Raw genomic sequence first — 27,614 nt, 5'->3', positions numbered from 1 at the left:
TGCTGCTACTTTGTTCTTCTCATTTTTCCGGATCTTATTCTGTAACTCTTTCTTTCCCTTTTACTCTCTTTATTTAATGTTTATTGTTCTTCTTTCCCTTGCTCTTGCTTTACTTTTACTCATGTCTAGCTAATTCTCCCTGCTAGGATTAGGGGAGTCAATGAATGAACGTTAATTGCTAATTAGTTTGCAGATTGTCGTCGCTGTTTTTATCTATGTTGTTAATCGCTGCTTATAATTGTATCTTGCTGATGATGCAATTAGCCTTTTAATTTTGGAAAACCTTGACCTAGTTCGGAAGGTTGGAAAGGGTGAGACCCGCAGTGAACAATAGAATGCTTTAGTGAGGGCGGAAGCTAAGCTAATAGTATTTTAGGGCGAATTGAGACCGGAAGGAGATATTCATCGCCCCTTAGAGCGACACATCGATTAATCTGTGACCTTAACTGCAATTAATTGAGGTTCATTGATGACCCGACATCCTAGTTTCCTTTCCCTCTGCTTAATTTCTCTTATCTCTATTTCTCTTACCTTTAATCTTGTTTAGTTTAGTCAAACAACTCAAAACCCCCACTGTGACCTTAGACAGACCAAGTAGACAAGTGGATAGTGACCGCCTCCCTGTGGAGATCGACCATACTTACTGCTAGCTTCTGTTAGTGTAACTAGGTATTTATTTTTGGTACCTGACGACGGTATCAAATTTTGGCGCCGTTGCCGGGGAGGCAACTATTTTATTTACTTGTTTAATTTTGTCTGTTTTTAGCCTCAAAGGATTTATTCCTTGAGGCAGATCTCATCTTTTTCTTTAGTGCTGTTTTGATAGGTCCTACAGGTCCTACCTAGAGAGTTCCAGGTAAAAGATCGTCAAAGGGAAGGCTTGAGTACCTTTGACCCGTCACCTATGTTTCATTTTATGGCGCAACAAGTGATTTACTGTGGGAGATGTGGTGCTGCTGGGCACAATGCAGCTAATTGCATTGCAGAGAACGACGAGGTCTACGCGTTCAAGCACCGTAGACGAGCTAGCCATTCCTCTGTAGTTGTGCTGCCACATCTACCTTATCAACGAGGCTATCACAAGCCTCCGTTTCTCTGGCCGTCGCAACAACAAGCTCCCCCTCCTGATAAATAGAAAGAAGAGATTGCTGAGTTGAAGTCTTCGGTGAAGGCACTTGCATTCCGAGTGCAAGAAGATGATAGACGTAAAGAAGCTCAACTCATTGAGCTGGAGTCTCAGATAGCTCAGCTAGCTACTGAGTCGGATATTGGGCAACCAGAGAAGGTATACTTTACCTACACCAAGAGTGGTCTTTCCCATGAAGGACCCGAGCTGCCTAGCGCTATTAATGATTTTGATGACTCGGATTACGAAGATCTATCCAAAAATGAAGCGAGCTATGAAGATTTCTGCGCTGCACTGCAAAGATCACTCGACCGAGCTAGTAATAGTGCTAGATCGAGTGGATTTCCAGAGAAAACGTTCGATCGAGCAGTTCAATGTGCTCGATAGAGTGAAAATCAAGAGGAGAATCTTCGATCGAGTAACATTTCTACTCGATCGACTGAATTGGCCAGTGTGAGCAATGAAACATCATGTGGGTTTGTTCTAGATGACGATTTTGCTGAAGATAATGGTTACGGTGAATCTCTCCTTTTCAAGGCCGAGCTGGATGCGCTTGAGGCTGCGATTTAGGGGACGGATTCCACTAAGGAGGGTGATGAGAAGACAGTTGAGTCAATGATCGCTCCTAGCACGGAAGAGGTAATATCTTCCTTTGTCGATAATTCCATCACTAAGAGCGACCAAACCAAGGTAGTTGACGATAATTATATTATTGTTTGTTTAAATAGTACATTGCCTCATTTGACTCATGCTCCATATTTTAATGCCATACCCCCTTTTAGCTGGACAAGTAATTTAATAGTTTTTCGCCGTACTTGTCGTCACAAACTTGTTAATCTGAAACGGAGCCTTAAATTATTGTTGATTGCTCCCGATCTCCTTTATTTTGTTGACAAATTTAGGAGCTCTCGTAGGAAATTTGTTAGACTTAAACGTTTATACATGTTATTTTCCTATGTTGCTATTATACTTTGGTGCTACTTATGCTCTTGTGTAGCACATGCGCAGTTATACGATCTAATGTTAAGAGCTTTGAGTTGCTTTGATTCTGATTGACTGGAGCAGTCGTTGAAGAAAAGAAGGTCGAGCTGAGACCTGACTGAAACTAGCGCTACCCGGGAGGCAACCCGGACATTTTTATTTTTATTTATTTTGCTAAAACATTTCCCTTTCATTGTGTGTAATAATTGGCCTTCGTACCATAGACTATATCAGTTATGCTTGCTTTGTTAGTTTTGCGGGCTGTTTTTATTGCGTCTTGCAAGAACATACTGAGGATGACTCGATCGAGTACCTTTTATACTCGATCGAGAACTTTTGCTACTGTTCTTACTCGATCGAGCACAAATTCTACTCGATCGAGTACCTGCCAAGGAGAAACAACTCGATCGACCACTATTATTCTTCGATCGAGCAGTTAGTATGCCCAGTTCATTCGATCGAGTATCATTCTCTCTTGATCGAGTGCCTTTGGATGCCTTTTGCTTGGATTAGCTTCCAGTGACGATGTTCTGAGCTATTAGCGACCTCCCACGTTGCTGGCTGGTTTGGGGAGGTCCCTTATTCTCGCAATCTTGTGAGCTTTCCGTATTTACTCTCTTTCTCTTTTAGTTTGCATTTCCTTTCCATGGTTTGGTACAATGAGGGCATTGTACGGTTTGGTTTGGGGAGGTTATGCATCCATATCTATGTCTGCATGTTGTTTTTATTGCATTTCTGTTTCACGTTTACTTAATTTCCGTTTGCATTGTTGTTTATTTTTTATAAAATTCCAAAAAAAAAAATCCCATAAAAAAAATCGAAAAATTCCGAAAAATAAAAAATTTTCACGTTTATTTTTGCATATAGGTTGAGTCGGAACGGTAGATTTCAATGATGAAATTGCACTGCAATTGGCTTTTTGCTTAAGCCTTGTATAAACTATTATCCTTTTAGCGTTGTCTTTTTGCATATCTACGAGTTTATGTTAAAATTTAGCTGAACAAATAGACTTGATCTGAAATTTTGGCAACCTACTTATAAATTCTAAGGAATTAGAGCCTTATAAACTGGTGTCGTCCATGACCGGTTTCATGTATGATTGTGAGTAGTATACTCCTTGCATAACATGTATCATCAATTTGCACTTTTATGAAATTCAATTGCTTTTTGCCTACATACATTCGGGTTAGTGGTTGGTGTCACATGCAGGGAGGTGCTTACATTCCCTTTTCTTTCATTTTTACCCATTTAACTCCACATTAGCCAAATTTGCATGTTGACCCTTAACTACATTCCAAATTTAGCCTGCCATGTCAAGCTAATTTAGTATGTTTTTGCGGTATGTATTTCATTGTGCCAAGTTTGGCTTGTATCCATTGATTTGGAGTTGGTAATTTATGGGAGAAGGAGGATGAAAAAAAAAACACAAAAAGAAAAAGAAAAAAATTTCGAACAAAAAAAAAAGAAAAGGGAACCGTGGAAAATAGAAAAAGAAAAAGAGGAAAAAAAGATGTTGTTTGATGAGACGGTTTCTGCTCCTATGCTTTACTTATATCTTATGAGGAGTATGCTCAGTTCGGTTTGGTGAGTTTTGTGCCAAATGAAGGACACTTATGCTTAATTCTATAATTGAGTTGGAAATGGATGTTGTTATTTGGTATTGTTTAGGTACTAGCTTGGCCGCCTATACCTCCACATTCCCATAAATGTTTTGCCTTTTCTTACCCATTGCCTCACTTTACCATTGATATAGAATTCTTTTGCACCCTTTTCCTCCCTTATTTTCATACTTACCGGCTCCATTTGAGTCGGTTTTATATGTCCTTTCTTGCATTTCGTGCCCCGATTCCCGTTACTATGACATTGTGGCTCCTTTGCAGGAATTGAGGCGGGAACGGGAGAAATGAAGTAAAGAAGACGGGTTGTCTAGACTAAGTATAGAAGAAGGAGGAATTGATGCTGAGAAGTACTCCCAGCCGGTAGGCCGGTCAGCCGGTTGGGGACGCCAAATGTATACAATTCAAGCAAGATTAGGCAAGGGGCAATTCCCAGCCGGTGGCCCGGCAGCCGGCTACCCGGCTGGGAGAACATTGAAGCTGAGACTTAATTCAACTTACAGGAACTTCCCAGCCGGTCATGGGGCCGGCAGCCGGTCACCCGGCTGGGAGTTCCCATTAAGCCCAGAAGTCAAGAGGAAGTCAACGTGCCCCCCAGCCGGTCAGTGACCGGCAGCCGGTTGCCCGGCCGTAGCTACCTGATGATGTCAAAAATTAATTCAACTTCCAGGAACTCCCCAGCCGGTCATAGGCCCGGTAGCCGGTTGACCGACTAGAAGCGCATACCCGTATTTCAAGCCCATTTACAAATCCTACCCTAATCTTGGTGCAAACTATATATACCTCCTCCCTTAATCAATTGTACACACTACCCTAGATCTAGAATTATTCTCCTAATTAGAACACAAACCCTTAATCAAAATTTGAATCTTTCTTCAATTAATCCTTAAGCTATTGTTATTATAATTTAGAAACAATTTAGTTGGGTTCTTTATATTTCATGTTTGGGTTGTAACTTGGAATCTATTGAAGATTATTCTTCCATATTACTCAAGATTGCAACTTTCCTTCATTCTTTGGTATAATTCTCTTCTACTTTTGTTCTTTGTTCATTTATTTACATTTTGATAGTATAGTTGATAGTAATTGCAACCATGTTTCCTCCTTGTTTGTTCCATGTTAAATTCTTTATCTTTTGCAACTGTTTACATCCCCATGAGTGAGTAGTGGCTTGCTAGGATGAAGGGGGATCCTTTGTAGCATTAAGGAAGGGGTTTTGGCATGAATTAGTAGTAATTCTTTGGTTGTTTGCATGCATCACTTGTTACGCCCATAAAGTGTTTGATGAATTGCCCAAATGATTAAGTTGAGTAATTCTACTAACAATCCATCCACTAATTGAGTGAGTAACTTGATTAGCAATTAGGACTTTATAACAAGTATGAGTTAGGTTAGTTGAATGAGTAAGTCAATTGATCTTAACTTAAGAGTAGAATTAAATCGAGAGATTAAATCTACTCATTGCGATAGCCTAGATAACCACTAGTTCATGCCCATATCCCCCCCCTCTCCTTGCTATTTTGGTGAACCCGATCGTCCTAGTTTCTCTAATATTGTTTTATCACAATTGTTTTAGTCTTATTCAATTTCTTGTTATTTTAGTTTGCCTTTAGCCAATTAGCCTATAGAACTCTTTTCACTTTCTCTTAGACCGAGCTAAACTAGTAGCCGAGTAACCAATCCTAGTACCAAATTTCCGTCTCTTGGGTTCGACCCCCGCAATACTACAACGGGTGACCGTACACTTGCGGGGTTACAAATTTAAGACATCAAGTTTTTGGCGTCGTTGCCGGGGACGGTAACATTGGATAAGATTAGTTGTTTTCATCTAGGCTTAGTTCTTTTATTTTGTTATTTACTTGTTTGTTTGTGTTTTCTCCTCTTGTCCTAGTGCAATTCTTGCATTGGGACTATTTGATCTCTTTTTGAAGTGCATGAATAGGTGTTATATTGGACCCCTTTATCCACTTGACCCCGAGAAAATCTTCCGAGCAAGAAGAAGACTACGGAGTTTGGTACTCTCGTCAATTCTAGGGTTTCCACCAAATTTTAACCCGACAACCAACCAAAACTACACAATAGATAACCTAGATCAACCACCCTCCTCTTCCACCTTATCTCCCCTCCATATCCCACAAAATTCACCACAAAATTCTCTACACTCCAACCACTCAAGTGAACCTAACTCTCCACGAGACAATCCCTTCAATGAAGACATGGCGGATCAACCCATGGGCTACTATAATAGGCCGGATCCCAATTGGGCATGCTCGGCTATTAACTATGGAGCCATTGCTCCAAACACTTTTGAACTCCGGCATCATGTAATTAGTTACATGCAACAAGACACTTTCCATGGCATGAAGAACGAAGATGCTCACCAACACCTCACCACTTTTAAGGAAAAGGCGGGGTCTATTAAGCATAATGGAGTGACGGAGGAGAAAATTCTTTTAATGCTCTTCCCAATCACTTTGAAAGATAATGCAAAGAAATGGCTCAATTCCCACGAACCGGGCACGTTTACTACATGGGAAGCCCTCTCTAAAGCCTTCATCAACAAATTCTACCCGCCTTCCAAGACCGCTAGGATCCGTCACGAGATTCAAACCTTTAAGCAAAGGCCGTTGGAAACTCTAAGTGAGGCTTGGGAGCGCTTTAGGGACCTTCTCTCATCATGTCCTCATCATGGCATCCCGAAATGGATGACCACCCAAACCTTCTTTCAAACTCTTGAGCAAAGGTTCCGGGACATGATAGTGGCGGCATCCGGTGGGAACTTTGACGGAATGAACAATGCTCAAATCACGGAAATGATTCAAAACATTTCCGAGATGGAGAGTAGTTATGCTAGAGATGTGGACTACAAAGGTGAAGGATCCTCCAAGATTGAGATGGAATACAAAGCGAAGTTGGATAACTTGACGAAGGAGTTTGAAGAATTCAAGTTGGCCAAGAAGCAAGGGGAGTCAAAATGCACTAATAAGTTTGGGCCTAGTCACTCCAAGGTTTACTACGTCCAAGAACCAAGGTCTCCACCCATGCATTACCCTCCTCAAATGTTTTGTGATTATTGTGGTGGTGTGGGGCATGCCATTGAGTATTGTTCTTCCATACCGGAAGAGGACCAACAACAAGAGCGTTTTGCTCTCCAAGGGCAAGGTGCATCTAGAGTCTCCTACCAACGCCATGAGACTCTTTATCGTGCTTTTCCTAACCAAGATCCGAAACTTTCATATGCGGGACAACCATTGGATCCCAAGTACCAACAATCTCAATACATGCCTCCACCCAAACCCGATCATTCTAGACAATACCATCAAAACCAAGGCCAAGGCTCAAATTATCGTGGCCAAAGGCAACAAGACAATCCAAACTACATCCCACCCCATCTAAGAGATAACTACCGCAATCAAAACCCAAATCCCCCATACCAACAACAAGGATACCAACAACAAGGGTATCAACAACAACAAAATTTCAACCAACCTCCACAAAACCAACTATGCATAGAACCACCCAATCCCAACGCATCCATTGAAACACTTTTGAGGGATATGGATGCTAAGGTAGACAACCAATTCAAAACCTTGAAAACCGAGTTGTCAAACGTCCAAGCTCACAAACGAACTTTTGACTCCTACATGGCTAGCCAAAATCCCGCATCCTCCCAAAGGGCACCTCATTCATTACCTCCTCAAGGTTCTCATCCTAGGGATGGACCACCACCACACCAACAAGCTCATTTGGTGACCTTGAGGAGTGGTAAAGACTTGGAGGATCCTTACAAGGATTATGAAGCCAAGAGGAAGAGGGATGTTATGAGAAGTAGTGAGGAGAGCCCACCTCCTTCACCATCAAGCCGGGTTGATCTTACCAAGAAAGGGAAAGTGGATGCCTATGTTGAGGATGACGATAATTTTGTGTTGGAAGAAATAGTGGTTGAAAGAGACCAAGAAAAAGTGATTGAAAGAAATCAAGAGAAAGGAAATGAAGTTAATGAGGAAGCAAACGCCAAGCAAGTCACCATTAATCCTCCAATACCATTTCCCAATAGAAGTAGAGCCATGAATGAGGAGAGGAAATTCTCCAAATTTGTGGATATGTTGAAAAAGCTTGAGGTCTCATTGCCTTTCACCAAGGTAGTGACTCAAATGCCACTCTACACAAAGTTCTTGAAGGATGTGTTGACCAATAAGAGGAGCATTGGAGGAGATGGCTGTAGACACCTCAAAATGTCTACCTAACCTTGCGGGTACCCGATGATGAGGCTCAAATTTAATGACTAAATGAAAATTGACAATGTTATAATTAAAGGCTCTTTACGCTTATTTCCCGAAAAACCACTTAAAATGGCATGAAACCACCCTTTAGCCCTTTATTCCTATTTAGCCCACTTTAATATATTCACGGCACAAAACCGTAAACAGCTGATAAATTATACATTTTTATATGTCGCACTCAAGACGATATTTAACTGCAAATGGGCCGGGGGCATCTACCTCTTTACGTACAATTCACCATGTGCAATATTAGTGAGTAATATTACCGACTAACGAAGAGCCAGACTATAATGCGATTCAAATGGTTACGTACGTATTCTAAGAAAACGGGTCTCAAATTAAAATAGTGTTAAACACTTAAACGTACCGCACTGGTACTACAACTCCTAATTACAAATAAAAAAGTCAAGGAGACAAAGTGATAAGGGACAGAACAAAACACAAGCTGAAACTCTTATCGGGTACAAATTCTACGCCTCGGTCAGATTCCATGCGACGGATATAAGTATAAATACCATCCTAATACCTTCACAGAGGGGAGGCTCACAAAAAATATACAGACGGAAGACAGACGGACAAACACAAAACCAGCGACACAAATACAATACCGAAAGATCCAAACCTTAAATCAGACTATTCAAATTGTCCCAATTTCTATATAAGCGAATAAGAGCCAATAATTTAAATTGTCCCAATTTCTATATAAGCGAATAAGAGCCAATAATTTACGACAAAGTCGAAATTCATTAATAGTTAACATCCACATAGGCCTGAGGGTACCGACATCGAATAAGTTTTTTATTTACTCTTTTTTTTTTTCTTAATTCTTTTATTTTGTCTTTTATTCATTTTCTCTATTTTATTGTATTTACTAACCAAGTTTATTTGTCCTTGTCTCTAATTTATATCGTCATGTATAAAATTGTATAATTAATTAATCTTTTTTTATTGTTAGATTCGTCAAATATATAATATTATAAATAAATAGTAGAGGCCGTCAGTTTGATGGGCGATCCGGGTGCCTAACACCTTCCCTGATCGTACCTTTACCCCCGAATCCGCAATCTTTGGTTTAGGCCGGAGTGACGGATCAATCCCCATACCAGGGATCAAAAGGGGTCTTTTCCGTTTAAATTGTTTTTGTATGTTTTTTTTATAAAACCTACTGGCGACTCCATATTTATTTACATATTTTCAAAAAGGAGATTTTTTCAGAGATCTCACAGTGGCGACTCCGCTGGGGATTTAATAGGAGGGTAAGACTTGAAATTTAATTGTAATAATATATATTTGACATTGATTTTTTCCAGCTCGAGCACCGCTAACGCATTGATTAAGATGAAATAGCGATTGCATGGTTGATCAAATATTGGACGTAATATGCTGGTACGAAGAAATTGATAAACTAAAAAGAATTATACGTACATCTTCTAACTCTCGCATGCATGCAATGCTCTCGCATCCACTTTTCTAATTAGTTATTATTATTATTTTTATTATTCCTTTCTGTTGTTAATTTTGTATATTAATATGGTATTTTTATTATACTTTATATTTTGTATATTTGTATATTATTTAAGACAAAAAAGGCATAGGCTCTCCGTAAGCCCGTATTATGTCATCTTAAGCTACCCTAATTTACCCTTGGTAAAGTATGTTGTATACTTAGAAGGTCCATTCGACCGACTAGGCCTTACACATATTTTCCACCTCATGACGTCGCGTTTTGGCAACTCGTCTGGTCCATTTGACTGGGGGAGCACAAAAGCGAGAGATGCCCTTGTGGTATTTTAATGTCGTGAGTACCCAATTTTCAACCCATAAATCTAACCATAGATCCCGTAGAACCTTTGACTAGGATAATATGTATGTACATTGTTTTTTGTTTATAATCTCATAAAATTTGTCATTTTCCGTGAGCCATCTGATCGTGTTAAAAATTTAACTTGCGTAATATTGTTAGTTGCGTCAAAATACTTCATTCAGCCGAGTCATTAAGGTGAGCAATTGGGTTTACATAGTAGCTTATGCATCAATTAGTCACATACAAATAACTAACTATTAAGGGTATAATATGAATTTTAGTATAAAAATTAGTTGTGTCTAATTTATGACTACTTAGTGTCTCGTTGCATCAGAGTAGTGTAGAATGGATCAACAATGTAAATAGTTACTTAGTTAGGCATTGGGCTGGCCATTAGCATAAAATCATGCAAGCATAAGCATACAATCGTTAGTCTCATTTGCATTCAAGTTTGCGATTTTCTATTTTCAAAAATAAAAAAAATCCTTTTCTGGTCTTTTTTTTAAAAAAAAACAGTGTCTTCTTTTCTCAATTTATTTCTTTCTTCTAAAAATAGGGGTCTTATTTAAAAAACAGTTTGTTTGTTTTTTGTTTTTACTTTTTTCCTTTTTTAATCTCCATGATAATTTTTGTTTTTTTAAAAAAAAAAGAAAAAAAAAGACTCAATTGTGATCTGTGTTAGAAACTTGTACAACAATGTTACACATAAAACGCCTTTGCCACTTCCAAGTTACTCTCGTCATTTTGCAACAAAAAGAAATTGTAGTCAAAGCAGGCTAATCCCATTCCATGAATTCAAACTTGACCTACCGTAGCTCATTTGTCTTTTGCCATGAAAGAGCAATCCACAATTATATTGGAAGGGCACCATGTGATCACTAATTTGTCACTACCTATAATTTATTACATAACATTTCACTATAAAATAGGACCATCTTAGTCCTTTTTGAGTCCAAACAAAAAAGAGCATATGTCATTTTTATTAGTCGTTTGTTCTACTTTTTACCCTTAACTAGTAGAATAGACTTGAAATACTTTAGGGCGTATCTATGTAGTGTAGATCAATCGACCTCTTAGAATCAGCCTGAACGAGGGCGTGCATTTGACCACCTTTTCCATCTCATGTGGTGTGATAATTTCTTGATCGCCGTGTCTCTAGGTGACCTCTAGGTTTGGAGATTCCATTTTTCTACCAGATTCGTCAACTTTCCATATTTTAAATGACTACCAAATGAGCACAACTCTTTATCTACCAGATTCGTCAATTTCCATATTTCCAAATGACTACCAGATGAGCACAAACTCATATGACCATTTTAACAAATATTATCATTCATTCCCATTCATGCTATAAAATTAGCTCGAACATATTCAAACCAGATTCCTAGTACACCCGTGTTCAAACATAACAAATAAGACACGGGAGCGCACACTCCATGCTATTAAAACAAGAGAGGTGACCATTAGTCCCTTAAAATGAACTTAAGATGTGAGTCCAAGTACCAATACAAGCTAAAAAATATTCAACCAAAGACTCTCATAAGTCAACGAAAATTCCAGTCAAAGTTGCAATAAACTCCAGCGACAAAAGTGTCAAAAAGTCAAAGACAAAAAACTATGATCTCAAATAGATACAACTCCAATGTCAAAAGTCTCAGAAATTCTCAAGACAAAAAAAAATCAAGCCAAAGTTGCAATTTAATTCAGTGTCAAAAATCTCAAAAATTCACAAGACAAAAAAAAAGTTCCAGTAAAAAAGACAATAAAAATTCCAGTCAAAACTACAATTCAAATCAAATTGCAGAGTAGTCATTTTCATTTCTCAGACGAGTCAAATCCACAGTTATAATATCTCCATTCCTCTTGGGACGATCCTTTCATTCATCTAGGTGAGTGAGAGAGGCACACAGATCTCCAGTGTCTTCTAACACCATAGAACCTTCTACTCCATTCCATTTATCACCCTCGTTCAGCATCTAAGAATTCGGGGGATGTACACTAAGTTTATACGGTCATATAAGTATTTTGTTTCTATGGTATTAGTTTTACTTAATTAGTAGAGCTTGTTACTGTAAAGAAGGCAGAACTCATCAAAGAATAGCTCAAACTAATAGGTCAAATAAAAATGATAAATATTCTCCACATCAGAGATATTTCCAGAGTAACCGTGTCCAGTCCTTCTACTTGGATCACATTTGGGTCAGACCCCATCTTTTTCAAAATATTTTTTTATTTTAAAAAAAAAAACTTTTTCAATACTCATTTCGAATGTTTTCAAAAACAACGTTTTGCATTCATCAGTGCATCATGTCTAGTCATCCAGGACATGCATTTGCATTTTAGTTGTCATATATTTGTCACTAACTATTCCAGATATCCAGTCGATTACTTTGTCATTCATCTTCCAGATTCAGCCAAAGTGGGGGCTTTCTCAAAAAGTCTAATCTCCTCGTAAAATAAAATTTTGCCAGTTTCAAAGCCAATCAAAAAATTTCAATCAGTCTTTCAGCGAAATAAAATTTTGCAATTTTCCAGCCTATTTCGTGAAATAAAATTTTGCGATTTTCAAACCTATCTATTTCGAAATAAAATTTTAAAATTCATTCTTGGTCGGCAGGCCCTGGCATGCATTTTGAGTTCTTAAAATAAATTTTTTTGAACTTGCCTTTTTTGCGAAATAAAATTTTGCAATTTTCAAATTCTTTGGTCGGCAGGCCCTGACATGCATTTGAGTTCTTAAAATAAAATTTTCTGAACTTGCCTTTTTTGCGAAATAAAATTTTGCAATTTTCAAACTTATCGGTCGGCGGGCCCTGACACGCATCTAAGTTTGTAAAATAAAATTTTACGATCTTATCCATCCTTTTTCAAAATGAAAATTTGAAATTCTTTGGTCGACAGGCCCTGACATGCATTTGAGTTCTTAAAATAAAATTTTCTGAACTTACCCCTTTTTGCGAAATAAAATTTTGCGATTTTCAAACTTATCGGTCGGCGGGCCCTGACACGCATCTAAGTTTGTAAAATAAAATTTTACGATCTTATCCATCCTTTTCAAAATAAAATTTTGAAATCCTTTGGTCGGCAGGCCCTGACATGCATCTGAGTTCTTAAAATAAAATTTTCTGAACTTGCCTTTTTTGCGAAATAAAATTTTGCAATTTTCAAACTTATCGGTCGGCGGGCCCTGACACGCATCTAAGTTTGTAAAATAAAATTTTACGTTCTTATCCATCCTTTTCAAAATAAACTTTTGAAACCCTTTGGTCGGCAGGCCCTGACATGCATCTGAGTTCTTAAAATAAAATTTTCTGAACTTGTCCTTTTTGCGAAATAAAATTTTGCAAATCCTAGTTTGTAAAATCAAATTTTACATTCTAATCCCTTTTCAAAATAAAATTTTGAATTCCTCGGTCGGCCACGCATTCGAGCTTGTGAAATCAAATTTTACAGGTTCACCCTTAAGCGAAACAAAGTTTTGCTTAACCAAATTCCATACCAGCTAAACAAAGTTTGGCTACTCCAAATTCCAGACAGCAAAACAAAGTTTTGCTTTACCAGATTCCAGACCGGCGAAACAAAGTTTTGCCATGACCGTTTCCAGAATGGTGAAACAAAGTTTTACCAGCTCTATTCCAGATTGACAAAACAAAGTTTTGTCATGCCGATCCTGCATCAAATGAACAAAGTTTGGCTATACCGATTCGATTTCATTCCGATTAGTAAAACGAAGTTTTGCTAAGCCAATTTCCAGCTACTCCAGACAGGTAATATAAGAGGCCCAGGTACGTTTCTTATCCTTTAACTGTCCCGACCGGACTACTTTGACCTTCGTCTTACTCAGACTCGGTCAAAGTGGGGGCTTCTGTAGACACCTCAAAATGTCTACCTAGCCTTGCGGGTACCCGATGATGAGACTCAAATTTAATGACTAAATGAAAATTGACAATGTTATAATTAAAGGCTCTTTACGCTTATTTCCCGAAAAACCACTTAAATTGGCATGAAACCACCCTTTAGCCCTTTATTCCTATTTAGCCCACTTTAATATATTCACGACACAAAACCGTAAACAGCTGATAAATTATACATTTTTATATGTCGCACTCAAGACGATATTTAACTGCAAATGGGCCGGGGGCATCTACCACTTTACGTACAATTCACCATGTGCAATACTCCCTCCATTCAACTCCACACTACACATATACTCTTTTCATCCATTCAACTCCACACTACACCTTTTCTAAAAAGGAAATGAAAAAGACAATTTTATCCTAATTCCAACAACTTATTTACATCAAATGCCATTGTTGGCCCACTCTATTCCACCATAAAATCCCACATTTATATTTTTTTAACATTTTTAACCCCACCATTCTTTTCCCTATGTACTTTTAAACGTTTTTTTAATCCGTTTCTTAATACCCGTGCAAAAAGCATAAGTGTAGTGTGGAGTTGAATGGAGGGAGTATTAGTGAATAATATTACCGACTAACGAAGAGCCAGACTATAATGCGATTCAAATGGTTACGTACGTATTCTAAGAAAACGGGCCTGAAATTAAAATAGTGTTAAACACTTAAACGTACCCCACTGGTACTACAACTCCTAATTACAAATAAAAAAGTCAAGGAGACAAAGTGATAAGGGACAGAACAAAACACAAGCTGAAACTCTTATCGGGTACAAATTCTAAGCCTCGGTCAGATTCCATGCGACGGATATATAAGTATAAATACCATCCTAATACCTTCACAGAGGGGAGGCTCACAAAAAATATACAGACGGAAGACAGACGGACAAACACAAAACCAGCGACACAAATACAATACCGAAAGATCCAAACCTTAAACCAGACCATAAATTCTATATTTTTATACTCCATCTCAAATACAATTATTCCAGCTTCAAATCAAACTATTCAAATTGTCCCAGTTTCTATATAAGCGAATAAGAGCCAATAATTTACGACAAAGTCGAAATTCATTAATAGTCAACATCCACATAGGCCTGAGTGTACCGACATCGAATAAGTTTTTTCTTTACTCTTTCTTTTTTCTTAAATTCTTTTATTTTGTCTTTTATTCATTTTCTCTATTTTATTGTATTTACTAACCAAGTTTATTTGTCCTTGTCTCCAATTTATATCGTCATATATAAAATTGTATAATTAATTAATCTTTTTTTATTGTTAGATTCATCAAATATATAATATTATAAATAAATAGTAGAGGTCGTCAGTTTGATGGGCGATCCGGGTGCCTAACACCTTCCCTGATCGTACCTTTACCCCCGAATCCGCAATCTTTGGTTTAGGGCGGAGTGACGGATCAGTCCCCATACCAGGGATCAAAAGGGGCCTTTTCCGTTTAAATTGTTTTTGTATGTTTTTTTTATAAAACCTACTGGCGACTCCATATTTATTTACATATTTTTAAAAAGGAGATTTTTTCAGGGATCTCACAATGGCGAAGTCCCTCTTAGAGGAGAATGTAGTGCCATTCTACTCAATCCCATGCCGAAAAATTACAAGATCCGGGTAGTTTTTCTATCCCTTGCACGGTGGGCAATGTGAACATTAAGAGGGCACTTTGTGATCTTGGTGAAAGTGTTAGCATCCTAGCTCTTCCTATTGCCAAGAAAGTTGGACTTCATGATATGATTCCCACCTCCATGACACTACAACTCGCGGATAGATCGGTACAAAGACCGATAGGGGTTATTGAAGATGTACCAGTCAAAGTGGGTAACTTTTATATCCCGACGGATTTTGTTGTGCTTGACATTCCGGAAGACCAACAAACACCAATCATTCTTGGTCGACCTTTTCTAGAAACCGGAGATGTCAATATTTGTGTCAAGGAGGGAAAGCTCACCTTCAAGGTGGAAGGAAATGTTGTTGAATTCTCTCTAACCGGAGCAATGTCGCAACCTATGTTTGAGAGTGTCTATGCTGTAGACATGCTAGAAGAATTGGTTGAAGATGCAAAGGATAAATGCTCGGGGGAGCATTTGGAAGAGGATTATGAAATTCTACCACCCATCCTTGATGAAGATGAGAGTAAGAACTCTCCAAAGGTAGACCTCAAACCCTTGCCCTCCTCCCTTGAATATGCTTATTTAGATGAGGCAAAAGCCTTCCCCGTTATCATCAATTCTAACCTAACGGCTCCTCAAAAAGAAAAACTTTTAAATGTTCTCAAGGAGAACAAGAAAGCCATTGGGTATAGTCTTGATGATCTTACAGGAATTGATCCTCGAGTTTGCATGCACCGCATCAAGCTTGAGGATGAATTCACTCCTTCCGCTCAACCAATGAGAAGGTTGAATGAGAAATTGAAGGAGGTGGTAAGGAAGGAAGTTGATAAATTGCTTGAGGCCGGAATTATTTACTCCATCTCGGGAAGCGAATGGGTGAGCCCGGTTCAAATTGTCCCCAAAAAGGGCGGTATGACCGTGGTTGAGAATGATGAAGGTGAACTCATCTCTACCCGTCCGTTTACGGGATGGAGAATGTGCATTGATTACCGGAAACTCAATTCCGCCTCAATCAAGGATCACTTCCCATTGCCATTTATTGATCAAATGCTCGAGAGACTTGCTAATTGTGGACATGGGGCCACGGGGGCGCTTGGAAAACAAGCGTTTGCATTTGTGGAGTCGCCACCAATTTTTATGGGAAATTGGAACCGTTCGAATACCTCGTGTCATGTCAAGACACAAAGTAGTGACATGAACACCAAGAACTCGTTACCCTTAGCATTCTATGTCTATAATGACTCTCGTGGATGCCAATGAACACGGATGTTCACAGATATCTGGAGTAAGGGGTGAGGGTACGTATTAGGAAGCTCTTTTGATCGAACACCTAATCCCGCCCGCCTCATTAGCGGCCTCTACTAATGATTAGGGAAGTTATTCGTACATGATATATTGTCGATTATATGCATGCAATGCAACATCCAAGTTTTGATCCTAGCATGTGAAGATTAACTAAGTCGGTGAACAATTAATTTAGCAAACAATTGGGTCGAAGTTGGGATTAAGGTTCAATTACATGTGAAAACATACAAATGATACAAAATACAATGATAAATACAATAAAGAATACAATAATTACATCGGGTTTAGCGATTTATGTCGAAAATACTCCTAAAACGGATAATTTGAGAAAAAGAATAAAGGAATAAATCAACGAACAAATCAGTAGGTGATAATACGGTTAATAGTTAATTGTACGTAAACTAATTAAACATGTCAAGGCAGAACGGAAGTTCAGAGGCAGAAATCAACCTGGAACAGGCGCAGCAAGACTGCGCCCTTTTGAAGAGGCGCAGTAGTTGCTGCGTCTGTTCCAAGGGCGAGTTCTGGCTGTGAAGCCGGAACTGCAAATCGTTAATGTTAATTGATGATTTTAAGGATTGATTATGAATATTCGACTCGGATGAAAGTAATTTAATACATTAATTACATGCAAATGAGTCATAAAAGCAATAAAACATGGATGAGACGAACGCAAACGAATTATTTACATGGATGAAAGATTGATTAGTGGCATAGGTGAACTAAATAGGTTAAACATGATGAATTAAAGACGAACTAATGACAATAGACAGATGGAAATATATCAAAGGTCGAATTCCAGAAACTCGATATGAAAGAATCGAATTTATACAACCCGGATTGAGTTTAATGACGAAAACCCGCAAATATTGGATTATAAGAGATTTAAGTCGAATTTAATGATGAAATTAACGTATTAATGATGTTTAAACAATATACATGTGAAATTATTGTGATTGTATGTCAAAGAATTGAAGAACAAACGAAAACAAATAAAAGCAAATGAATTTACAGAGGACGAAGGAAGAAGAAAGAAAGCAGGAACTGCGGCAGCCTCACGAAGAGGCGCAGCAGGTACTGCGCTCCTTCGAAGAGGCGCAGCAGTTGCTGCGTCCTTTCTCGACGGTTATCTTCTGGTAATCCGTAAAAAAGAGTTTTAAAGCATGGTTTTAGAAATCGGTTTTAACGAGTATTTTCGACATAAACCTTACATTAATGATACAAAAAGTAAATAACAATAAATAAAAGAGAGATTTACACCCTCAGACTTACATGTTTGAGGAAACGAGATGAACTAAGTTTATAATTAGTGATGCTCGACTCGAATGTAACGAAAGTGCCCTCGTAAGAGGAAAACGATTAAGATTAGTTAAGTTGAGTAATTGTGGAGTTGGTCAAATTGGTCGGTCATGCAAACGAGGCTGGTACTCAGAAGGATCCGAGCTTACGTGGTCGAATGTTCAAGCACGTAGACGCCAAAAAGTAAGAACGTGGTCTAGAATGCAAAGGGAGAAGAGAAGGGCGGACACTCGCGTGAGAAATATGAGGAGCGAAGGCTCCTATTTATACTAATCACGTGAAGGAATAGGGTTTCGGAGAGACTTTGGAAGTGAATCTCGAAAAGATATGAAAAAGATACGAAAAATACGCAGAAAAGGACCTGGGAAGAGGCGCAGCAGTCACTGCGTCTCTTGGAAGAGGCGCAACACCTGCTGCATCTGTTCCCAAGTGGTTTCCTCCTGCGAAAGAAAGATTTTCGTGTTTGGTTTATCGAATGACGGGATAATCTTATTTTCCTTAATATTTTGTATGAATATTACGGGAAATACTTTACCAAAGAATAAAAGTTTGTGAAAGATTTATAAAATATGGAATAGAAATATCCGGAACATTCCAGAACATTCTGACTCGGGATTTAGCGGTTATCAGAAAATGAAGACGGTTTTAGACCCGGACTCCAAACGTACTTTAATTACTGTCAAAACGACCGTATCGGCGCGTAGATGACAACTAAGAGGTAGACATCAGTGTTTGAGCAATCACTTGACGATAAACTTACGAATAATCTCAAAATCGTTCCGCGTACCAAACATGCGGCCCAATCATCACTGGGTGGTTTGCGGGAGGTGCAGAAATGAGGTATCTACAGAGCCCCCACTTTGACTGAGGCTTGGACAAGGCGAAAGTCAAAGTATAGCCATCAGGTCAATCGAAGATTACAACCTGACGACTATGGCGACGCGAGGCGGCTCAAAGGGGTCTGAACCAAGGACCTGTCGTCGGGAACATTTTAGAGTCTGTCGACTATCGGGGAGGGTCGTTTAAAGTCCATTAGACTACGTAAGGAGGCTCGCCAGCCATAAGAAGAGATCATATGTGAGATACCCCTGGGTGAAACGGGACTGAAGACGCTTCGGCAAAAACTCTTTGGTCTGAAGATAACTTGGTGTATGAAGGCATTAGGGGTCACAGGGATTCTGAAAGGGGTCGTCTGAAGGATTTACGGTAAATTTCTGAAAGATTTGAAGGGTTTATCCTGAAAAGGGGTACCTAAGAGATATGAAGGTTTGCCTGAGGAATAATAAGAAAACGATGATTTTAGGGAAGACAGCAGGACACAGTCTCGAACTGCTGGGAGAAATCTGTTTGTGTTCAGCTTCAAACAAACTTCGGAAGAATTCGGGGTCGATGTTGATCTCCATGTCTCGAGAGGAATTGACTGTCGGTCGTGAACTCTCGTTGGGGAACTTAATCGGGAACTGATCTCCATGTCTCGAGAGGGAAAGTCTATCCGTGTACTCTCGCTGGGGAACTTAACTTAATAAAGGCGTGTCGAAACACCTGTGAGAGAATACCTACTCGTTGTGACAAGCAAGGTCTTGGGAGCGATAAATAATGTATAATAGTCTGCAGTTGGCTTAGAAATGCGGGTCTGAACGAAGAATTATCGTCAAACGGACCAAAAAAGATAAAATGGCATCGGGGAAGAGGCGCACCAAAGATGGGCCCACAAATAACGAACTCATAACGAATTTTTGAAAACTCGTATGGAGGGAAGCTAAGGAAGAGGCGCAGCAAGAGCTGCATCTCTTGGAATAGGCGCAGCACCTGCTGCGTCTGTTCCTTAGTGTGTCTTTCCTGCGTAAAAACGCGATAAACAGAGGGTTTCATTTCATTTGTTCGAAACACGATTTCATCAATTTCTCTCTCAAACTTCAACCATTTCCGCCAAAATTTGATCTAAAAGCTTGCATTCGCCATGACTAATCGAGGTATGTATATCATTCTTGCATTAGTCTTCTATAAAGGATGAATTGGATCGACAAACTTAGGGTTCCCAACCCTAAAATGTCGAAAATTTGGGGCTTTTCCCCCAAATGATCTTGCCTTGTAAAATTGATCATGTAAATGGCTAATTGGTAGTATAAGGATCATAACCATCTATTTGTATCGAATTTTCGTTGAGTTTTGAGCATTTGAGTGAAATTGAGACGGTTTCACAGCTAAACCGTAAATTGCTTCGAAAATGGCCTTAGGATTGCCCATTTGCGATGAAAATTGATATTTGGAATCCTAGAATGATGGGTAAACTTCCTACCATCTCAGAATTTTGGTTTGTGACGGCTTTTTCAGGACACTTTTCTAGGGCATAATTGCGATTATAACGAAATGCTGCCGAAATTTCGACTTGAACCCATGACTAGGCTTCAACTTAGGATTGACTTGACCTAAATTACCACAAGAGTGATCGGATTTGTGGGAATACGGCCAAAGATGGCGAGAAAAGAGCGATTTCAGGGCTTCCGAAAGCTCGAAAATCCCCTAATCAAGGCTCGTCGTCACTTGACGCGGCCTAAATTTGCTTTAACGTTGCAGTTGATGAGGCTTCTACTTCTGGGAGAGCTACCATGGAGATAGACACTGCTGTTGACGCTTCTCGTGCTCTCGAGGAGGCTTTTGCTGCGGCTAGGGCAGCCGGGGAGGTTGCTGAGGACGAGATCCTCGAGGAACAGGTTGCCGAGGAGGAGGAGGCCCCAAGACGGGCCAACGTGGGACGAGGAGGTCATCAGCTGAGAGGAGCACCCGCGTGGGCTGAGATCTGGGACAGCCGTCACTTGCTTTGGGCTGCGGAGGGTCACCTGTCCTATAGGACGGTGAAGAGCTTGGTAAATAGGAATTCATTACTCATCACTCATCTTCTTTCATTTCATTCACTCCAATTTCTTCCAATTTCATTCAAACTGAAAATAGCTTTTGTTTCAAATCACAATAGGAGGCCGGGAACATCAGATCATTCTCGGGCTACACGACGGCGATGGAGTGCTACGAGAGGCTGTCGGCGGAGGAGCGCGCCATGATCGAGCAGGGAGCATTTGGTGCCTTGGCGTAGGCTTGGAGGGATATCGCGAAGAGGAAGCTGCGGGCTAACCTTAGCCTGGTCCTCGCTTTCTTTGACCGATTCTGGGACACGACTTCCACTTTTCACATGCCTTTTGGTGAGGTGGGAGTCACGTTGGAGGACTACGGCATGATCTCTGGGCTGCCGTGTGGGAGTGAGGAGGTGGAGTGGCCAGAGACTTCCATGAGAGTGGACTCGGCCGAGGCTAGGAGGTTGATCGGCTGGAAATTATCGCCGAAGGCTGTTCCAGTGCCTGGTTTGGTGCCGAGTTCTTATGTCTGAGACTACTTTGCGGGGAAGACCCCGGCGCTGGTGGTGATTGACGGGAGAGAGACGGCTCCTCCACCCTGTACAGCTGAGTAGAGAGTCCGGTTGTGGCTCTGGTGGTTCTTGTCTTCGATCTACCTCGGAGACAAGGGAGAGAGGCTGTCGACGAAGCTCCTTCCTTTCCTTTCTGACCTGAGCTCCCTAGGACGTTGGGAATGGGTCATTGCTGGCTTTGCGGTCCTCATCCGTTTCATGAGGGCCATGGTTCGTCCGGAGTTGATGGAAAATGGGACTTCTCCTGGTGCTGTCGGCCATGGACTACTGTTGGAGGTACGAACCTTCATTTAGACTAATAATTACTTCTTTTTCTAATCAAGTTACGAAAGATCGTTATTGACTATCTTGCTTCACTGGCGTGGGTGTACTCCTACTTTCCGAGCCTCTCGTCCAAGAGGACGAAGCCGTTGGAGAAGGCCTATCCCGTCGTGAAGGATTGGGTGATGTGTCGGACGAGGAGCAAGCGCTTCTGTCACGGTGTCTACCGGCGGGACGTGAACACTCTTCAGCTGGACAGCGTGAGCATCTCACTTATATTCGTTTTGCTTCTTCATTACTTTTTCAACCGATCATAAGAATGATTTCTTGTTTATCTTTTCCCAGTGGGTGCCCAGGCCTTGGGCGGAGTACGCTGGCGCGCTCCTTTTGTAGCTGAGGTCCTTCGACCTAGGAGCTCGAGCCGGCTGCTGTTGAGGACGTCGATGGGTCCTGTGTGGTACTTGGGCGAGCGTTTGGCTCGTCAGTGCTCTCGGGATGTCTTGACGGTTCCCATCGATCCTCCTAGGACGATGTTCAGGTAGCCTTCTGAGGCTGAGAGGGAGGTTGACTTGGCTGGCGTTGGTGGTGACGCCCTCCTTCTTCCTGGTGAGGACTACTCGGCGTTCCTCTACGGGAGGTTGGCGTACTGGCCGGTTGTGGTAAGTGCTTTATCCTACTTTATTTTTGCTGATTTTGAGAATACGATGAAAGATCATCGATTGACGGGAATCATTTGCTTTTGTAGGAGGTCGAGGCGGCGGGCATGAGCCCCCAGAGTACCCTGAGACCCTCGAGTACACTGACGCGACCGGGAGGATGACGATCTCCGAGCTGCGTGACTTTGACGTAGCTGTGACGGATGCTGGCCTGGACGACTGGCAGCATCTGATTCAGAGGGTAAGCCTCCAATTTGCATGGTTTTCTTGTGTAAGAACACATTTGATTGCATTTATCCCATTATTGAGAACCTCTTTTTGAAAATGCAGGTTGCGCTGTCCCGGTTTGTGGCGTTATGGAGGGTGACAAACCGGTTGAGAGCTACTGCCATCGAGGCACTTGTCGGTGGTCGAGGTCGTCAGGTATGAACCTTTCGTTTATGTCTTTTCTTCCTAATTTTGATTTTCTAACTTTCCTTGTAATTGTTTGAAATGATTGACATGAGCCAATTTTGTTGCTTGCAGGGGAGGAGTGAGCTGGAGCGAGAGTTGGCCCAGTCTCGGGAGGAGACTGCTCGCTTGTTGAGGGAGCTCGAGGTTCGTGATGCCGAGGTTTCCGCTCTCGAGGCGAGAGTCGCGGAGTTAGAGGGCGACTGGCAGTAGCCTTGTTTTGTTGTTGTTTGTATTTTGCACATTTGTACACTTTAGGACCTACTTTTTTGGACATTTTGGATTTTGCTTGGGGCTCGAGCCCCCAGTTTGTTGTACATTTCCTTTTTGATTATATATATGACGGCCTGAGTGCCTTTGCTGCTGGGTTGTGTTGCTTGTACCTGGAGGTTAGCTTTGAACAGGTTTGGTAGATGACGGTTTACGCCGTCATGCTGCCGAAATTTACATAGAAATCACGCAAAACATGCATTTGTATATACATATGGCCTAAATTAGCGCGAACCATATGACTCGAAAGTACTAAAAAAAGTAGAAAAATGCAAAAATTTAACGAAAATGACCGGACGGTAGGGAGGGTTACCTCCTAAAAAAAGAAAAAATAGAAATCTATAAGTTAGAAATGTAGTATAGGACGGGAGCGAAATGATTCGCCAGAAAAGAAATAAATAAAGAAATATAAGTTTGAAATAGATTACATTAGATTGGAGAAATGATTCCCCGAAAAAGAAAAAAAATAGAAAGAATTATGTAAGTGTGCTAAAATGACGAAAATGCTGATATTTCCTCGAAATGTGCATCCGCGAAATTAGGAAGCACGAAATATGGCAACTTTGACGTGTTTACCAAAACAATAACCCGTAGGAATAGGAAATTATTCGTTGAAGGATTTAGGAAAGATCCAACGCGGAAATTCACAGAAACAAAGCTGAGGAAGAGGCGCAGCAGGAGCTACGTCCCTTTGAAGAGGCGCAGTAGGTGCTGCGCCTGTTCCCAAGTGTATCCGTTCTGGCGGATTTTTGGAAACAGATTTTAGAATAAATAGAGACGTCGATGGAGGTTTTATTCACACAATTCTTTCGTCTCTTCTTCGTCTTATTATATAAAATTCTCAATATAATCACTCATCATGAATACTTTGGAGATTCGTCTAAAAGAGTGGACCAACGAGTTTTCCAACATGGAGAAACACGTTATGGGTGCTTATAATCTTGGATCTTTGTTGAGTTTGAAGCTTATCAAGGTTGTCAAACCGTTCCTAGATGCTTGTCTTGATTATTGGGACCCGAATTATCATGTTTTTGCGTTCCCCGGAGGTGACATTTGTCCATTTCCTGAAGAAATTGCTGCGATTGGTGGGTGGGACCCAGAACACTTGCCTGCTATTCCTTTTACTTCACAAGGGTATAAGAACAAATTTAGAGATTTGCTTGGATTGTCTAGAATTGAGGTGGACCGTCTAGTGACCTCGAAAGGAGTGCGGATGTTGGACTTTATTAATCGATTCATTAACAAGGCCGACCTCACCGTTTCTTATGTTGCCAGGCGAAGGGCATTTGGGTTTTGCGTGTTGCATGTATATGTCCTTCAAGGGCATGTTGATGAAGATTTGAGAGGTGATCCCCGTCTCCTGGGCCTAGTTGAGCAAATGGAGCTGCGCAGGAGGCCAGCTTGTTTATGTTTAGGATAGATCCTATTGGGCTTGGATAATAGGAAAGCCAATCGCGACCTACCGTATTTGGGAAGTCCCACTATTTTGCAGGTAAAAGAACACTTTTCCTTTTTCTTTCTTTCTTCTCTTTTTCTTTCGTTTTTTTTTTCTTTTTTTTTTTTTTCGTTCGTTTTTTTTTTCGGTGTCTAATACCCGCTTTTGGTAGGTCTGGCTTATGGAGCGCCTTCGATTGATCGAGCCCCTAGTTTATGTTCCTTCTTATCATGTTCGTTCGATTGCTATGAGGACTAGGCTTTACTTGGTGGACTTCACTCGGGTCTGCAATTACTGGGAAAACAAACTAAAGAGTGATGATGGCCCTTTGATTAGATGGGTTGTACCATGGTGGCATCTCAAATTTGTCACTGGAGTATCTTCCTTGGATCCTACCCGATCTGTGCGCATTCCTGGCTTGGAATTCATGGTATGCATCTTCCCGGAGAGGTTGATGAGACAAGTTGGAATGAAGTAGATGATCCCGAAGCTTGACACTGTCCTGCAGACTGCCGTGGCGCTTACTACTGAGAGTCGAAGGAAGTGGGCCATTAAATGGGCTCAAAGAAATGTCTGGTTCTTGAACTCTTCTGTTAGTGCCTTATGGGTGTCGGACTCCTATCTGCGGTGGAGGAAAGCTACTACCCCAGAGGAGCGTGAGAGATTGAGGAAGCGCGAGCCCCTTGACTACAAGGTGCGCGAAGTGGAAAAGGAGAAAGAGAAGCATCTGACTGAGGGAGAGGAAGAAGCCGGGTTTCGAGTTGTTCATCCTTCGAAGAGACCGAATACCTCTCCTGTCGTCGAGATGGTGGTTGACAAGAATGGTAAGGCTAGGCCACGAGAGAGACCATTGGTGATTAGGTCCGAAGTGGCGCAAGAGCGTCCGGCTCGAGGTCGGGATAAGAAATATGATAAAAATGACAAAGGCAAAAGGAAAAACGGAAGAATAGCCTAAGTCTTTATTATTATTTATTATTATTATTGTAATAAGAAGGTGGGGTTTTTAGAATCCTAGCCTATTATTATTATGTGGCATATTATTATTAAAGAAATGAAATAAAAGAGGTTAATTGGTTATGAAACCGTTGTGACTTTCCATTTATTACTCTTGTCGAATTCCAAATGCGATTGCAAATGTCCTTCTATTTACATTTTGAAATTAAATGGGTTGTATCCTGTGAAAGATTGCCTACGTATTCATTTAAAAATGAAATCAAACCCTTGCACGTAGTTCGAGTAAATATAAAAGAATAATTGTTCTAAGCAAGAGCTTGTAATGAACTTAGAGGATAAGCATGAGCTTTTTGCTTACTCTTAAGGTGCAAATTTAGTTTATTTGATGATATGAGGATGACGAATTGTCAAAATGCAAGAGCAGAGTGACATTGGCTTATTTCAGCTTGGCCAGGGGCCGTTTATTTGGTGCCACAAGAGCGACACGTGAGGTTACGCGAGACGCGTTTTTGTTCCTATTCTAGGCATAATACCGTTTTAGTTGGTCAAGGTTTGTCGGGTTGGCAAATTCATTCCCATCTAGATCTGTAATTCTAACCGCACCCCCTAGAAGTATGGATTTGACTAGAAATAGCCCGGCCCAATTAGGTTTGAATTTTCCTCGTGGATCGACAGGTAAAAGAGCTCTAACCGACTTGAGTATTAGGTCTCCTTCCTTGATGTTCCTTGGCTTGACCCTTTTGTTGAAGGCCCGTTTGATACGTGCTTGATAGGTTTGGACATTATGCAATGCGCGTAGCCTACGTTCATCCAGGAGGATGAGTTCTTCATATCTATCGCTCTTCCAATCGGCTTCCGGGATTTGACTTTCGAGTAAGATACGCAAGGATGGTATTTCTAACTCGACTGGTTGTACCGCTTCCATGCCATAGGTCAAATAGAAAGGGGTGGGCCCAGTGGGCGTCCTAACTGATGTGCGATATCCCCATAAAGCAAAGGGTATTTTGCTTGGCCAATCTCGATAGTTGTCAATCATTTTCTTGAGAATTGTGACAACATTCTTGTTTGCCGCTTCTACCACGCCATTAGTATGTGGTCTATATGGCGAAGAGTGGTGATGCCTAATTTTGTACTTGGCTAGCAATTGCTCAGTTTCAGCTTGGAAATGTGATCCATTATCACTAATGATCTCATGTGGGCAACCGTATCGACAGATGATGTTGTTCTGTATGAACTTTGCCACGTTTTTAGCCGTGAGACTAGTGTAGGAAGCCGCTTCTACCCATTTGGTGAAATAGTCGATTGCCACTAGGATAAAACAGTGACCTCCAGTTCCGGCTGGGGTTATCTTCCCGATTATGTCAATTCCCCAGGCAGAAAATGGCCAAGGAGATGTCATTGTATAGAGCAATGAAGGAGGGACATGCTGTACATTCCCGAAGATTAGGCAGTTGTGACAATGCCTTACGTATTTGATGCAATCGGATTCCATTGTGGTCCAATAGTACCCCAAACGTGTGATTTTCTTTGCCATCATGGGCCCACTCATTTGAGGACCGCATTCTCCATCGTGAACTTCTTCCATTACTTTACGCGCCTGTGAATGATCAAGGCAACGTAGGATTACACCAAAAGGTGTTCTTTTGTATAGTTCTTCTTGCATGAGGACGTATTGGGAAGCTAGTAGACGTATAGCACGTTGTCCCCTTTTGTCCATATCTGGTGGATAGGTACCGTTGAGCTTGAAATTTAGGATTGCTTGAAACCAAGGCTCCTCTGTGACTTCCTCTTCGTCGATGATTGGTGGACATAAGCTGGCTCTGATAGTCGTTCGATACACAAAGGTATTTCCACCATGTCATCTGGCATATTAATCAAAGATGCGAGTTTTGCAAGAGCATCCGCAAATTGATTTTCTTCCCGAGGTAGGTGTAGATAGGTCACGTGATCAAAGAATTGGGCAACTTGGTCTATTCTGTCTTGATAAGGTGCTAAGCTTTCGCTTCGGATTTTCCAAGATCCCGTAACTTGATTGATGATCAGGGATGAATCTCCATGTACCCGGAGGTTTTTAATGCCTAAACTCACTGCCGCTTGTAGTCCAATGAGGCAAGCTTCGTATTCTGCAGCATTATTTGTCACCTCGAAGTCGAGTTTGACAGAGATTGGTGTATGCTCGCCTTCAGGAGAAATGAGCAACACTCCTATTCCA

General features: G+C 40.7%; 1 protein-coding gene and 1 non-coding gene across 2 annotated transcripts in view; one reads left to right on the top strand and one right to left on the bottom strand.

Moving 5' to 3' along the window:
* Positions 1-27,614, top strand: part of LOC141641671 (putative L-type lectin-domain containing receptor kinase S.5) — a 71,036-nt gene that overhangs the window by 22,987 nt on the left and 20,435 nt on the right. The window lies entirely within an intron of this gene.
* LOC141644932 (small nucleolar RNA R71) lies at positions 6,312-6,418 on the bottom strand. The gene has a single exon (XR_012544532.1). It is a non-coding gene; the product is annotated as a small nucleolar RNA R71 (small nucleolar RNA).

Source organism: Silene latifolia, chromosome 2, assembly GCF_048544455.1.
Source record: "Silene latifolia isolate original U9 population chromosome 2, ASM4854445v1, whole genome shotgun sequence".
In the NCBI taxonomy this organism is placed as follows: Eukaryota; Viridiplantae; Streptophyta; class Magnoliopsida; order Caryophyllales; family Caryophyllaceae; genus Silene; species Silene latifolia.
Note: the sequence above shows the minus strand (reverse complement) of the source record. Positions and strands in the feature narration are given on the sequence as shown.